The sequence below is a fragment of the Pongo abelii genome, chromosome 12, assembly GCF_028885655.2.
Source record: "Pongo abelii isolate AG06213 chromosome 12, NHGRI_mPonAbe1-v2.0_pri, whole genome shotgun sequence".
NCBI classification, from domain to species: Eukaryota; Metazoa; Chordata; class Mammalia; order Primates; family Hominidae; genus Pongo; species Pongo abelii.
The window spans coordinates 106,099,474-106,114,937 of NC_071997.2; the positions used below are offsets into that span (position 1 = coordinate 106,099,474).

Below are 15,464 nucleotides of genomic sequence, written 5' to 3' on the forward strand. Positions count from 1 at the left end.
GTCGGTGGGGAGACCCTGAAGCCCAGAGGGCAGCCTGGGTCTCCTTCTTCCTGCCCCTCCTCTCTCCTTCTCTTGGGGAGAAGGTTCTGGAGTAGGAGCCGTGTTGGTACCAGTCTAGGTTTCTGAGTAGCCCCTGGGACTTGTAGGCAACCTGGGTCAGATTGTGCCAAAGATATATCAGCTTATCCCATTTCTTCCCATCCTGGGCTCCTTAGACCTGACTGTGCCTGCCCAGTGTCAACCTGTCTCTGCCACCTGTTTGCTCTGGCATTGGGGGCCAGTCGCCCCTTCTCCTTGGGGCTTGCTGCACATCCATCAGTGGAGGGGTCTGGACCAGGAAATGTCTACACTCCCTTCATTTATAGCATCCCATGACCTTCCCGGACTCTGTTTCTCTAGTTCTCCCAATAATCAGACAAAAAGAGGAAATAGCACTACTTTTAAGATTCTAGTTTGTGAGGAAAGGGACACAGAGTTAGGTAGGATAAACTAAACAGAATGTGTCATTAGTTACTATATTTTTTGTATACTAACATCATACACAATTATTAACCAGCTTTATCTTCCAGTCCATTCCTCTCTAAGTTCTAAACACATCCAAGTATTTCCATGCTTCACATGTCTCATGTGGCTCCCATAACCTGGGATGCTGGTGCCTCCTTGCCTTTCCCATCTGTCTGTTGAGCTCCTATTCAGGCTCCAAGGCCCAGCTTAAAGACCACTCCCTCCATGAAGCATTTCTCAGTTTCCTCTGATCAGAACCACTGGCTCTTTTTGTGCTTCCGCAGCACCCTGTCTAAGCATCAACTCAGCAGGTATTCCTCCTGCCTAGAAGATTAGCTGTTCTTTCATGTCCGTCTTCCCTGCTGGCTCATTATCTTCTCCAGGGTGGAGGAAACCCTTCTCACTCATGCTACTCTCCCCGCAGTGCTTTGCACCTTAGAGCTGCTCCACATGTTTCCTTGGGTGACTCACTCAAATGAAGGCTTTCAGGAACTCTATACCTGACTTAGAGACCATCAGTGTCAGAGGGAGAGGGGCACAGATGGCTGAGTCTGCCCGCAGAAAAACCCTGGCAATCTGCTTCTGTGGATCTCTGAAGAGAGATAGTTCTAAAGCTGGAACAAGCCCTGTCTAGCTTAGGAGAGGAGGATAAAGGCAGATGTGTGTCCCAAGGCCCAAGGAAGCATGTGGGAGACAGCATTGAACTAGGAGCCCAGAGGCTGGAGTTTGGTCCCAGTGCTGCCATCAACTACCACCAACTAGTTGGGTGGACTCGGGAAACTCACGTGGCCTCTATGTGTCTCAGTTTCCTTTTCTACAAGACAAAAGCGTTGGCTGTATCCAAAGGTCCCTTCCTGCTCTGACATTCTGGGATGTTAACGAGAGCCCTGGCCATTTGACCAGCAGTGGTCATTGGACAATGGCCAAGAATGTGGCCGGAAGGATGAGAGACCCAAATACTTCCCCGTCCATTGCTTTCCAGCCCCATGTATTGGCAGTTTGGCTGGAGGATGGGGGCAGGATCAATGAGGTAGGACCCTGAGTCAGACAAGGTGAAGTTCAGATCCTGACTCCATCAGTTCCTAGACCAGATCCTCACGTGAAATTCAAGTTCGTTCTGTTTAGAGCAGACCATAAGCTCCTGTAGGGCAGGGGTAGGGCCTTACTCATGTCTGTAACCCACAGCTCCTGGCACAGCAACTGACACAGAGAAGGTGTTTGTAAACACCCCTCTATTTGGTCCAGTTGGCCTGGTGGGCTCAGGTGGGTCGGTAGGGCCTGGGGCCCATGGTTCGTGTAGGAGGCAGGGTCCAGAGCCATCTTGACATGAAGCCAGGGACAGGCCTGAGAAGGGGAAGAGAAGCCCAGAAGCTGCTGCAGAAAAGCCCGGGAGGACATTGCTGACACCGAGCGCTGCGCCAGGGATCATGGTCTCTGACTGCAGGTTGATCAGATTTAGGGTGCTTTGGGTATGATTGGGGATGTTTCTTGGTGTATCTCTGTAGGGAGAGAAGTCAGGGGATTAGCCTGGTTTTATGGAGCATAACTGGTCCCAGTGCAGCCGGCTTGCGTTTGTCAAGAGACGCTATTTGTTTAACATCTCAAGCCCAAATCAAACACAAAAGGCAACTGTTAACAAAGAGAGGCTCTGCGGGCTGTCGGGGAGAGCACACGGGGCTGGGAGGTTGGACACCTGGCCCTGTTCTTAGCCCTGCCCAGTCATGCCGTGGGATGGGGAGAAAGGGTTCTCACCTGGGAATGAGGGGTCAAATTCAAAGATCTGTGAGGCCAGCCCTAGGCTGGGACTGGGCTTGGCTCTCCTACTAGTGAGAGTGAGGAACAGCAGGGCTTTGTGGAGTTGCTGTGGGGTCAGGCTTGCTCCTGCTCATAGCAGCCATGGACAGCATGAAGCCGTAGCCCTTATTTCACAGTCTGCATCCCCCATGTGTGATGAACCCTTGCCCCTAGAGTGGCCTCCTAAGTGGCCTCCGTTTCCCTGAGCCTGTGATGAGCATCCTTGTGTATGCGTGCTTAAGGATCTGCAGGGAATTGTTCAGTGGCCACAGTGCTTATGCCCGCTGAACTGGCCCCCAATGCCACAGCAAACATGTGGCAGAGACAGGTTGACACTGGGCAGGTGCAGGCATGTCACTAAATACTGCCGGGCTGTCTTTGGCATGGCTGTCTTGGTTTTCATTCTCCCCAGCAGTGCACAAGATTCCCGCTCTGTCCTCACCGGCACTGGGATGATTCACTTTTCTGACTTTATTTACCATTTGTGTGCCTCCCTCCCCACTTTCTACTCATCTCACCCTCTTCCCCCTTTACCTTTCCTCTTCAATGCCTTCCCCTTCCCACACTTGGGGCAGGGGCTGGGACAGACCCAGCCATTACTGGGGTTTCAGGAAGGCCAGCAGGTGATACAGAGCCAGACCTGGGAGGAAATCAGCCTTTGTTCTCCAGCCTGGAGTGTGTGTGTGTGTCTCTGTGTGTGTGTCTGTGTGTGTCTGTGAGTCTGAGAATTTCAGCTTCAGTCCTTGTCTCCTCTTCCCCCCTGCTTCTGTCTCCTGGCCCTTTGCGTTTTCCCCTCCATGCCCAGTCTTCTCTGTATTTGGCCAAGGATCACAGAGTAATTAAAGCTGGAGAAAAGCGTAGAACGCCCAGTGCCCATGAGGAAACTGAGGTCTGGCAAGGGGAGTGAACACCTCCAGGCCTCACATCTATGCTACTTCCTAACCGAATACCACAAGATAAGCTCGCTAAACTCGCCCTCTTCCCACTGCAAGAATTAAGTCCCTTAAGCTTGTCCTCTGCAGAGGTTCTGGAGTGGCCACAGCTTGTATTTCCTGACAAACACATTGTTGCTAAGGAAGAAAGTGAGCCCAGAGATCGTGTCAACAGCCTCACAAATCTTGAAATCCTTCTGTGCAGGTTTATGGCTTCTGAGAAGCAAGCAGAGGCAGCGTGTTCTCAGCACCGAATGCAATAATTACAAGAACACTTGCAATGATTAATCAGCCCGTGCGTATTGAGTGGTGCCTCTGAGCACACACGGCAGTGTGTGTCTGTGTGTGTGGGGGGGTGGGGGAGGCAGGGGAGAGGGCAGCAGAGGAGACTGCTACTGGTGAGCAGGCTGCAGGTGTTCTTCCCTCAGTGGACAGGCTCAGGCAGCCACGATGGTGCTCCTTGGGTAGTGTCATGTTCTGCTAGGGCTGTAGTTGTTTCTGCCAAGGGAGGAATCTTGACACCTGTGGCCCCCACTGCTGGGCTCCAGACCAGCATGCTGGGAGGAAGGAATTGACAAACAGAAGCAGGTTCCAGGCCTGTCAACCAGATTAACGAGGGGCCTTGCCAGCATGATGTACGTGGCACAAAGGAGGGGCCTTGGGATGTTCAGCCAGAAGAAAAGATGCAGGGGACATGAGAGCTATCACCTGAGGAGGGATTGGCTTTCCTCTGTGTAGTCCAGAAGGGGCCAGTGATCTGTGGGGATGATGCAACAGGGAAAGAGCTTTCAGTTCAACATAAGATGGAACATTCTCCATGTCCCTGAAGAAGGAGTGAGCTTTCCAGGATGGTGATGAGCACTTGGTCACCAGAGGTATGCAAGCACAGTTTGGGTGGCTTGAGGCTGTGTTAGAAGGATCCTAGGAACTAGCAGAGTGCCTGGCACATTGCAGGTCTGCAAGGATTGCCTTTTGACTTGACTGTTGAATATTTGGAGTTTGGGGCTGGTCTAGATGCCCTTTGTGGATTTGTTGGGCTCAGTTTGACATTTATGGAGCAGTCTGTCTATGCCAGACTCTATCCCTCCCACCTGGAAATGCTGTATTTCCTGGCTCCAGGCCTCAGGAAGGGATGCATCTGGAGTTCTTGCATAGCCTCCACAGCAGTGCTTTCTTCCAGCTCTCCAACCCAAACCAGAAGCCCACCCACATACACTGTACACCCTGTTACCTGCAGAGGGAGGTCCATCACGCACAGGTTGCAGTGAGGGCCTGGAGGCCCTGGACTCCAGCAAGGGAAATGGGCCTCTGGCAGGCTAATTACTGGGAGCTGATACTACTAAGCAGATAGCTCGCTCTAGGCAAAGCAATTACATCTAATCAGCCCCTTGCAGCGGTCCAAAGGGATAGCCGTTTGAGCCAGACACATGCGCGAGTAGGAGCATCAGAGCAGCCTGAGGTCCAGGCCTGGGCAGGCTGGTCTAAGGCCAGGGGCTGCTCAGAAAGCAGTTCCCTGGCCCCTTCCACAGGCTTCCCGGATCTCAGAGCACAGTGCACTGTAGAAACAGTATCAAAGGGGCACTCAAAGACCTGGGTTGAGGCTTGGCTCTGCCACAAAGGAGCTGAATTTCACTGAGGAGAGCACTTCTCTATTCTGAGCCTCAGTTTCCCTATCTGTCAAACAAATAGGATGGACTAGAGAAGATCCATTCTAATCTTGAAACTCTGGTCTATCCAGCCCAGCTGGCTTGAATTCTGGTTCAGGTTAAAGTGAGCTGACCGGCTAGAGAAAAACCTGTTTGAAATCCCCAAACACACAACACACACACTACAAGATCTAATTATTCAGACCGTGTTTTAAAAAATAACTCAAATAACACATTTTTAAAATAAAAATACAGATGTCCTGGTAGTATTCTTCTTTTTCTGTAGAAATTTTATGAAATGTGTGTTCCCCCAAAAACAGCTGTGATATTTTGGACCATGATTTAGTGGCTTCGGAGTCCTAGATTTGTCGAGGAAGTTGGGTGGGTCATGTTAGAGTGTTAACAGACGGGAAGGGGGGTCCCTGGAAATGAAGGGTGATGAGCATGATGGAAAGAGATGAGGTGTGGGCCACGATGGCATCTGTTCTATCCACGCTGCTTCACATGGCATTCTCCTTTTCCAGAGGAAGAACTCCCTGGAAGATTTTCTGAATGCTGCCCCCTCCCCATGCTGAAGGGGGATTTTAAACAGAAGTTCTAGAACTCTGGATCAGTACCAAACAACTGATGTGAAGCAAACTCACCAGATGGGCAGCCCAGTGGAAGGGACCAGAAGGCAAGAGGCCTCTGTGGTGACCTTGGGCAGGCCACAGCCCTTCTCTGAGCCTCAGTTTCCCCTCTATAAGTGAGAAAATGGAGACAGCAATGTCTGCATAGCCCACCTCACACAGGGGTGGGGAGACTGCCAGTGTGAATGTGAAACTAATATAATATTTTGTTAAAAGGTGAGAATGTTATTAATAGCTGGGCTTCAGGTCTCCCTCTCCAACCTCGCCCTTCTCTCTGTTTTGATGGTTTTGAGAGCCAGCTGGCCTTGCTGGAGCAGACGGTGGGAACTACCTGACTTTTAGCTTTTTCTGGCCTTGGTGATCTCAGATGCCTCAGAAGCCTCAGTCTGTCCTCAAAGAAGAGCCCTGGTGCTGATTGGCAACCATTGGCCTTGCTGAGCGACACACAACCTTTGGGTGGTATTTAGTGGGAGTGGGGCAGGGGGCAAGAAGCAACCCTGATTCAGAGACTGGGGCTGGGGAGAGCGGATTCTCCTGGATCAGGCCCAAAAGAGAAGAAAAGGAAGGAGGCAGGATGTGGGGGCTGGAGCACAGAGGCAGGCCCGGGCTGTCCTGCTCCTCCGCACCCAGCACTAACCATTCACCGAGAAAGAGGCTGTAAAGAAGATGCCACTTTATTCCCCATCTTTTTCAGAGTGTGATGGGAGAGAAGGCTAGACTGGATGCTTGCTGGAAAGCCTCAAGGGTTGGTCAAAGAAACCTGCACTGCCACTTGGAGGCAGCTGGGGGACATGAAGGTGTTTGGGCAGGGGTATGACATCATGAGCTCCTGGCTTTGTTGGCTCTGCCTGGCCTGGGTTCCTCGGTTGGTCCTCCATGCCATGCACCATTCACCGAGCTGGCCTCTCCGGCTGCACGCCCTATTGCTCCCCTAGGGCTCCTTGGACCTGCCATTCTGTATTCTTTGCAGTTCCTCCAAATACCAGCCTCTTTCTTGCCTTTATGCCAGAAATACACATTGCACCACATACATATGTGAATGCACTTAGTGCTCCCAACCGCCTTAGCAATGGCAGCATTCCTAGCTGACAGATGAGGAAACTGAAGCTTCCAGTGAAGCAACTTGTCTAAGTTTTCATAATTAAATAGACAGCATGGCCAGGCTCGGTGGCTCATGCCTGTAATCCCAGCACTTTGGGAGGCTGAGGCAGGCAGACGACTTGAGGTCAGGAGTTTGAGACCAGCCTGGCCAACATGGTGAAACCCTGTGTCTACTAAAAAAATACAAAAATTAGCCAGGTGTGGTGGCAGGCACCTGTAATCTCAGCTACTCAGGAGGCTGAGGCACCAGAATCGCTTGAACCTGGGAGGTGGAGGTTGCGGTGAGCCGAGATGACGCCACCGCACTCTAGCCTGGGTGACAGAGTGAGACTCGGTCTTAAATAAATATATAAATAAACAAATAAACAAACAAACAGATGACAGATCTGGGACTGAAACCCAGATAACTCTGACTCCCAAGTGTGTGCTTTGCCATCTGTGCCACACTCCCTCATTAGAAAATGGTGGGGGCCAGAGCTATCAATGACAGGGAGTAAAACAGAAGGTGCTGGCAACACTGGGCCTGGCACATAGTGAGAGCTTAGGAAAATACTGGTCACATGCATGAATGAGTAGATCAGAGAGGAAGGCTGTTGGGAGGGCCAGGACCCAGCACCTGGATTCACCCAGGAGGAACCTATGCTTAACTTGGAATAGGAAGTATGTAGAGCTGTGGGTGATGCCAAGTGACTTGAGCTTGCAAAGGGACTGCGAGAGAAGACTGCCAGTGAATGTGCTAGTGACCCATGTGAGGTGGAGATGAGGGAGAGGAAGAGTTGTCCATGGCCCAACCTGACATCCAGCCCAAGCAGGGACTCATAAGGATCCCCATATCTGTGCACAAGTTAAAGGATGCTTTTGAGGCTTTGAGCCGGGTGCCTGGAGAAGATCTGTGTCTCCAGGGCACCCAGTGATTTGAAGGGACAGAGACCATCCAACCACATGGACAAGGTTGGTCATGGTGTTGGGTCACCATGGGGAGGCCTGGGGTACTCAGACTCTGAGCTTCACAGATCTCAGATGATCCAAAGATGATGCCCTCCAGCGATCCATGGAAACTACAGCAAGTCAGGGAGATGGAGATCAGCTGGGAGGCAGTGCTCAGGCGGAAGGGCACGATGCTTTTGGGAGATGGAAAAAGTGATGTCGTTAAGGAACAATGTGGGCCAAAGGAATGAGCTGTAACTTGCTGGATCCAAAAGAACAATTGGGAAAGCTGCTGCCAGAGGCCCACGGGTGTCTGACGATGGCCTGACACTGCCCTGGGGGAGGGACCAAGGCCCAGCCCAGGGGCTGGAAGGAAATCACCCCATAGGTTCTGTGGTCCCTTTCTGTCCCCTAACACCATGCCAAGCAAACCTTCTGGTCTATTAATAAATATTTGATGAATTGAGTTAAGGCAGGACTCCCGGCCAAAGAATTCTGCCCTGCTTTCCCAGAGGAGACCTAAGGAGGCAGCACAAGGCTGAGGAAGGAGCTCAAGCTCTGGAGTCGGCACCTCTGGGTGGGGTCTGCCCTGCCTCTTTTTCTTAAAGTGGGGTTCCTGGCCCCATCTGCCTCAAGAGGATGGCAAGATTAAGGGAGATAAGGGAAGCTGCAGTCATTACAGTAGGACTGGCATGCCACAGCCCTCTGTTCCCTCTTTTCTTGATAAGGGCTGGAAACCAACCCCTGCCAGAGCCCGGGAAGGAAGCTAGCCTGAGGCTTAGATGATCTGCTTGGGTGACAGGGACTGCCAAGGGAGGAATCCTGACACCCATGGCCCCAGCTGCTGGGCTCTGGACCAGCATGCTGGGAGGAAGGAATTGACAAACAGAAGCAGGTTCCAGGCCTGTCAACTAGATTAATGAGGGACCTCACTAGCATCTAACCTGGGGTTGGGGGGTGGGCTGTGGAAGGACTGAGTTGATGAGAGGCAGGCAAGAGCCTTATCAGGACTCAGAAGTCTAGAATCTTGAAACGAGCACCACAGGGAACTTGCATGTGGTGCAGGAGGTCATCTGGGCTGAATTCCCATTTAACAGGTGACAGAACAGAGGCCCAGAGTGGGGAAGGGCAGAGAGCTAACATGATGATGGCGCCAACACTTGATTGAGCTCAAAACCCATTGCTGAGTTTCCTAATAAGAAAAATTGAGGCCTAGCAAAGGGATGATGGTATTCCAGGCAAAGGCCAGGGCCCTGGACTGGAGCAGATACTCATGTTGACCTTGGGAATCTGGAGGAACTGGGACCTGCTTTTTTGTTGTAGTCAAAATTTCTGGGAACCCAATTAGCCCTGGGTGAGGGTGCCAGCTTACCTTGTGCTACCCTGGGGAGTCCAGCCTTCTGCAAAGGGGAATTCTCTTTCGGGATTTTTGGGGCCAGGAAGCTACTGAGTCTGATGGGCTGGGACCCCAGGAGGTGGTTGGTCTCCAGTGGCTTGACGTAGGTTGGTGGGGACCACAGATGGCCACACCAAGGCCTCTGTCCACCTACCAATGCTGACCTTAGAAATACACTCTCATGTTTGCCCCAAAACTCAGCAGTTGTAAGAGCATAGCCAGTGCAAATATGGCCCCACAGCCACCCCCATTTTTCCAAGGAGGAAAGGTCACTCCAAGTTTCACCCACACAGTAGATGGGGAAGATGGGATTCCTGGCGAGTTCTCCACAACACTCTACTGTCTATGTATCTTCCCCCTCTCTCTGCTTACACCTCAGAGCCTCCCTCAGAGCTTATTGTCCTCTCTCAGTTGCCAGGCCAGGTCCCCTAACTTCAACTGTGAATCCTGCTTCTCATCTCCTGTGTCTGAGCCCTTTTGCTCTTGGGTTGGACAAACAACCCTTGGGAAGAGGGATAGAAAGGGAAGCCCCAGGCCTTTGTATGGAGGAAAACTGAGGCATGGAGCTGGCCTGAGTAGAGACCAGGTTCCAGGCATCCCTGTCCTCAGGTCCAATAAAAGAGGTCTAGAGCTTCAGGGATAGACCGAGGCCGAAAAATGCAGATCTGTTTTCTTAAGCTCCCAGCTGGGGCTGAGAACAACAAATCCTCTTTGAATAAAACAGAAAAGGGATTTAAAAAAAATCAAGATATTAACCTTCTGAAACTGGATCCCCCCACCCCCATGTAGATTAACTGCTTTCCTAAGCATTTTTTTTTTTTTTCTATAAACATCTTAATTCATGTCGACATCATGGCCATCCTGGATTACGGATGGATGGAGAGACAGATGATCTCATCTCAGCCACGTATGTGTGCGCGTGCACACACACACACACACAGCATGCACATGTGCATGCACACAGGGACCTGTGCACACACCTGGAGCAGTAGGAAGAATAGCGGAAAAGAAGCTAAAGAGCTGGGCTTTATTTCCAGTTCTGCCACTGAACCCTGGACCTTCGCTTCCTCATCTGTAAAAGGGGTAGTTGGACCTGCTGATTTCTAAGATTCCTTCTCAGCTCGCTCTCTGGAGCTGCTCTCGCTGTGTGGGCCAGTTCCTCTTGCTTACTTCCTTCTCCTCCTCCCCTCCCGCTCCTCCAGCTTCTCAAGGGCCCTGCCTGTTTCTCCCAGAAGCTCCCTGACAGCCTTCAGGCCTGGAACACCCAACTCATTGTGGGGTGGGGGGAAGCAAGCACCCCAGCTTTAAGTGGGCCAGGGCTTCTTTTCTGGTTATTTCAGCTCTGCTGTAAATGCAACACCACATGTGAAGCACCCAGCATGCTGCCTGAGCACACTGTAGATGCCTCCCAAAATCCATCCTTTTCCTTTTGCCTCCCTCTTTTTAGTTCACCTGGACCCCAATCCCCACCTGAGGTGAGGTGAAGAAGCCACATCCGATTTTATAGTTTCAGATCCCCTCAGCCTTATGTCACATGGCTCTGATCCAAACCCTCCAATTATTCCTTTTGCTTTCAGGATGAAGACCTGGATCCTTGAAATTGCCTGCAAGACCCTTGTGGATCTGGCTCCTGCCTACCTCTCCAGCCCAGCTTCAGGTCCTCTATCCTGCCCTGCCCTAACCCTGGGCTTCTGGAGCCTTCTTTCAGGACCCAAACCCTCCTACTCCTTCTATCTCAGCCCCAATGTGGACCCTTCTTCACCAGGCTCACCCCTCTTCCCATCTGCTCACTTCTGCTCCTCTGATGGTCCCATCCCCAGGAAGTCCCCCATGACCTCAGAGAGTGTTACACCACGTATATTCCCCCAGCTCTCACTCTCTTCCCCAGTGATGAAACAGCATTATAATGGAAAGATCAGTTGCATCTTAAGAACTGGGTATCTGCCTTCCTGACTAGATCTCAGGCTCTAGGAGGGTAAGGGCAGGTCACCATGCCTGCTTTCTTCAACACTGCCACCCCAGCACTTGTTTAATGTCTGGTTCTTGATACATATTTGTTGAGTAAATAAATGAATGTCATTTAAAATTGCTCTCTTTAAACATATCTGAAACTGGGCTCAGCATCTTCCATGAAGTCCAGATATAAAATCCCCTAAAATAGCTTCACTCTTTTCTAGGTAGATATCTGAACTTCCCCAAAAGTCTCCCTCTTTTCCCTCCTGACTTCTTAAATTCTTAAAACCTCAAGTTTCTCTTTAAACCTATCTCTGGTTTGCCAGTATCATCACCCCAATCAGGCATCAGAGTTTCCAGTTTCTTCCACCTTCTTCTGATAAGCCCAATCATTTCCACACCTTGATTGTGTTTTGATTTTTGAGTCTGCAGCCAGCTGCAGTTATTCTCAGCCCTTGATGGCATGGAAGAGGAGGGTAGTTGTGGGGTATCCCTGACTCAGCTACAACCGGGAGAGAGATGCTGATGTCCTCACTGGTCCTGGACCTCTGCCGGAGATGGAGCTATTGCAGTGGTCTGGTCTGGCAGGAGCAGAGGTTATGGGAACCCCTATTTGACTCTCATTTTGGCCAATATACCTTAAAGTATGCTCATAGCACAAAGGTTCTTTGAGATGTTCTGCAAAAGAAAGAATCCCGTGCCTGCTCTCTGGTCTCGGCCACAGAAGCAAGATGATGAAGGGAACATCATCATTTGGAAAGCGTCGCAGTAAGACACACGTCGTGCCGCTGCTGTGGCTCTAAGGCCTATCACCTTCAGAAGTTGACCTGTGGCAAACGTGGCTACCTCGCCAAGTGCAAGAGAAAGTATAACTGGAGTGCCAAGGCTAAAAGACGAAATACCACCCGGACTGGTTGAATGAGGCACCTAAAAATTATATACCACAGATTCAGGCATAGATTCCATGAAGGAACAACACCTAAACCCAAGAGGGCAGCTGTCGCAGCATCCAGTTCATTTTAAGAATTTCAATGATTACTCATGCAATAAATGTTCTGGTTTAAAAAAAAAAAGAATCCTGTGCCCAAATACACTTGGAGAACTCAGTACCACCCAATTAGTTCTTAACTGCAAGCAACGGAAGCTGACTTTCCTAATTTAAGCTTAAAAAGGATTTATTCTAAAGATCTTGGGTAGCTCACAGAATCTCCTGTGGGGTCAGAAAAATCAAGGTCAGAGGCAAAGTAGCCAGGAACAACACCCAAAGTCACATTGTATGATGGATCCCGGGAAGACCCTACTGCTGCATAAACACCTTAGCTTGTGCCACTAGCTCCATCCACCCTGGGTGCTGCCTCTAGGACCACCATAGCCCCTGCCACCACAGCTGCTGCCACCTCCCTCACTGCTACACAATAGGCTCTGCATAGTCTCACTTTTCTGCATCATGAGTTTTGGATTCAAAGCCTGGGGAAAATGCATGTGACTGGTGGAGGGAGGTCATGTGCCTCCCACCTAGCTGCAAGAGAGGCTGGGACAATGTGGATTGGCTTCATAGAGCTTCCATTCTGGGTTCAGCTTCTGGCTCAAAACATGGGGCAAATCCTCAAACATGGGAAGGGAGAGCAGATGCTCGGTGGCCCAAAAGAATGACAAATGTTCTTTACACTGTGGTCCCTGAACACCTCCCTGGAGTTCTATGCAACACTCTAGGACGAAGTTTCTCAGTCTCAGCACTATTGACATTTGGGCCTGGATACTTCTTTGTTATGGGGTGTCCTGTGCATTACAGGATGTTTAGCAGCATCCAGGCCTCTACCCATTAGATACCAGTAGTACCCTCCCAGTTGTGACAACTAAAAATGTCTAAATACATTGACAAGTGTCCCCTAGGGGACAAATTCACCCCTGCTTGAGAACCACTGTCTAGAAGATCTGAAGGAAATTTGTAATACATTTGGGAATCAGAACGGGTTTGGCCTGATTTCCCAAATTTATTTGACCATGGAAAAACTTTTTTCTCTAACACAGGAAATGCTGGGCTGGTCAAAGGGAAGCTGGCCGTAGGAGTGTCTTTGTCCATTTTTTGTTGCTTTAAAGAGAATACCTGAAACTGAGTAATTTATAAAGAAAAGGAATTTATTATTTTATTTTTTATTTTTTTGAGATGGAGTCTTGCTCTGTCACCCAGTCTGGAGTGCAGTAGTGCAATCTCAGCTCACTGCAACCACTGCCTCCCGGTTTCAAGCCATTTTCCACGTCTCAGCCTCCCGAGTAGCTGGGATTACAGGCACCCACCATCACGCCTGGCTAATTTTTGTATTTTTAGTAGAGACGGGGTTTCATCATGTTGGCCAGGGTGGTTTCAAACTCCTGACCTTAGGTGATCCACCTGTCTCAGCCTCCCAAAGTGCTGGGATTACAGGTGTGAGCCACTGTGCCAGGCCAAGAAAAGGAATTTATTTCTTAAGCTATGAAGGCTAAGAAGTCCAAGGCTGAGGGGCCGCTGAGGGTCTTCTTGCTGGTGGGAACTCTGTGCAGAGTCCCTTGGTGGTACAGGGCACCACAGGGTGAGGGGCTGAGCGTACTAGCTCAGATCTCTCTTCTTCTTATAAAGCCACCAGTCCCACTCCCATGATAGCCCATTAATCCACTAACCCATTAATCTATTAATCCATGAATGGATTAGTCCATTCATGAGGGCAGAGCCCTCATGACCTAATCACCTCCTAAAATCCCCACTTCTCAATACTGCCACATTGGGGATTCAGTTTCCACGTAAGTGTCAGAGGAGAGAAACATTCAAACCATAGCAAGGAGTTTCATGGGGGTGGGAGGTTGCACAGGCCAAATGGCACCCCAGATCTTCCTGCCATCACCTTCCCCACTTGCCCGCCTCTCTGAATGGGCTGGAGTCTCCTTGAGGTCAGCTTTGTGGAGGCCCAGGCTCTGGGCAGTTGGTGATGATTCTAGGAAACATTTCCAGGGTCCAAGGGAGGAGCCCAGAGAATGCCATTCAGCGTGTTAAGTTGGTCTTCTCTCCTTGGCTCTGAACTTGCCCTGCAGGCACAGGTACCTCCCCAACCACCAGCCAGGAACACTGTCTTGGGAACAAGCAGCAGCCTGTGGCTGCCCACTGCGGCCTCCTGTGGCCCTCCTGCATGGCTTGACAGAGGCCCCACAAGACTCAGGCTCCAGCCCAGCTGGTCTCTGTCTGTAGGCCCAGCCTCTCAGGCTGTCCTCCCCACAGGTTCCAGGTCAAAGCCCTTATTGCTGCCCAAGGAATGCTCTGGATGCAGGGTCAAATGTGTCGGTCCCAACCCAGGAAAAAGCCCTACCACTGTGATGCAGGATGAGGGGTCACAGGCTCCTAAAGTGTGGACCCCGGCCTCCTGGCCTGGCCTTTGGGAAGGAGCTGTTGGAGTTGCTTCTTCCAGGCTGGAGTGACACAGCATGGGGATGCGTGCATTGCTGGCACACTCAGCTGTCCATTCCAGGGACTTCTGTGAGCTGGCAGTGTCCCCACATGGATGGGCCAGCTCCCTCCTGCAGCTTTTTTTTTTTGAGATGGAGTCTTGCTCTGTTGCCCAGGCTGGAGTGCAGTAGCATGACCTCGGCTCACTGCAACGTGATTCCCCTGCCCCAACCTCCCAGGTAGCTGGGATTACAGGCGTGCACCACCAAACCCGACTAATTTTTGTATTTTTAGTAGAGACAGGGTTTCATCACATTGGCCAGGCTGGTCTCGAACTCCTGACCTCAGGTGATCTGCCCACCTTGGCCTCCCAAAGTGCTGGGATTAAAGGCGTGGGCCACAGTGCCTGGCCGCAGCTTCATCTTTGAAACTCCCCCTTGCAGTGTCTTCCGGTGACCTTGGCTCTTAACCTTGGGAAACTGGTTCAGTGGAAACAGGATGGTGCCAGGCTTAGACAAACCTGTGTTGGCTCTACCTTGGATATGTCACCTTCTCTCCGAACTTTAATTTCACTATCTATGTAGATTTATTAAAAGTGATTTTCCTTTCCTTCATTCTGTATTTTAGGTACTGACTGATGGCTTCTGGGTCATAGAAGGGGGGGCTCCCTGAAGCCTCTCTGAAGATTCACGGCCCCCACGCTCTGGCCCCCAGGGCGCATCTTCATGGGGCAGGGGAGACAACTGGAGTGAAACAAAAAGGCTCGAAAATGCTTTGGATCCCAACCAGCCAGAGGATGCGCCAGTGGAAAATTCCTGCTGTGTGTCAGAGGCCCACCTGGCCCGGGGGACAGCCAGCCAGACGCACAGGCCTCAGAGCGTGTTTAGACAGCGCTTTTCCTGCTTCAGCCAGAGCTCACCCTGGCCCTCACCAACGCTCATCCTGGGAAAGTAGAGTGGACCAGGTCCTCGCCTAGGCTCAGGAAAGCTTCTGCAGCTCCGTATCTGGAGCAGGGTCTTGGGGACAGCAGCATGAACTTTGATAGAAAAGATGGGCAGTAGGAGCCCCAGGTTCAGCCTCAGATCTGCCCTGAACCCGTCTCTGGGACACAGGAGTAACTGTGTCCTCTCCATGGGCCTCAGGCTCCTCATCTATGCAGCACATGGG

General features: G+C 51.0%; 1 pseudogene; it reads left to right on the forward strand.

Moving 5' to 3' along the window:
- The first annotated feature begins 11,392 nt into the window (after positions 1 to 11,392).
- On the forward strand, positions 11,393 to 11,932 carry LOC112132053 (large ribosomal subunit protein eL37-like; annotated as a pseudogene).
- Positions 11,933 to 15,464: the final 3,532 nt, after the last annotated feature.